Here is a 1,078-nt window from a genome sequence, read left to right on the forward strand (position 1 = left end):
TAGTTGACATTTTTCTAGAAGCTATGTTAAAAACAGCACAAAGAATAAGTGAAATTAATTTTAATGATACAGTTTACTTAACCCAATATACCATTGGGTATACCATTTCAACACCAATCAATAAATAATTATTACAAAATTTTACATTCTTTTAACATTTTTTTTTTAATATTAGGCCTTGATTCTGGTGTACATTTCGTACCTCTGGAGCATCTCAGTTTGAACCAGCCCCATTTCAAGTGTTCAGTAGTCAATATGCTCAGCAGCTACTATGTGGGTTGGTTAGTCTTTCTGGATGACTAACAAAACTTTGGGTTTCCCAGGTGGCTCATTGCTAAAGAATCCACCTACCAATGCAGGTGGTTTCCCTGGTGGCTCAGATGGTAAAGCATCTGCCTACAATGTGGGAGACCCGGGTTCAATCCCCGGCTGGGGAAAATCCTCTGGAGAAGGAAATGGCAACCCACTCCAGTAGTCTTGCCTGGAAAACCCCATGGGAGGAACCTGGTAGGCTACAGCCCATGGGGTCGCAAAGAATCGGACACGACTGAGCGACTTGACTTGACTTCACTTCACCAATGCAGGAGACATGAGCTTGATCCCTGGGTCTGGAAGATCCCCTGGAGAAGGAAATGGCTACCCACTCCAGTATTCTTGCCTGGAAAATCCCACGGACAGAGGAGCTTGGCAGGTTACAGTCCATGCAGTTGCAAAGAGCCAGACACAACTTAGCAAGTAAACAACAAAACTAGTCAATAGTGGCTCTTTGCCATCAAAGACACGCTCTTTTACTCCTTTATATACATCTCTGATTTTGTTGTAGTTTTGCTTATTGAATTTCTTATTAGCTGTAAATCTTTGTTTTTTAAAAAAAATCTTTGTTTCTAGAGATTAAAAAAAAAAATTTTTTTTTCCAGTGGGAATCAAGAACTTCTTAATGAAAGTCAGAGGATAATCCAAAGGATAGCCCCTATGTTGCTCAGGACTTTGCCTAACAGAAATCTCTGGAAGTTTTCTTTTTTGTCCTGTCTAAAACAAACCTTTAATCAGATAAATATTTATTTAAGTTTGGTTTCAC

At 39.5% G+C, this 1,078-nt stretch overlaps 1 non-coding gene across 1 annotated transcript; it reads left to right on the forward strand.

The window, feature by feature from the left end:
- The first annotated feature begins 365 nt into the window (after positions 1–365).
- TRNAC-ACA (transfer RNA cysteine (anticodon ACA)) lies at positions 366–437 on the forward strand. Its single transcript has one exon. It is a non-coding gene; the product is annotated as a tRNA-Cys (tRNA).
- The last annotated feature ends 641 nt before the right edge of the window (positions 438–1,078 follow it).

Source organism: Bubalus kerabau, chromosome 6, assembly GCF_029407905.1.
Source record: "Bubalus kerabau isolate K-KA32 ecotype Philippines breed swamp buffalo chromosome 6, PCC_UOA_SB_1v2, whole genome shotgun sequence".
Lineage (NCBI taxonomy): Eukaryota > Metazoa > Chordata > Mammalia > Artiodactyla > Bovidae > Bubalus > Bubalus kerabau.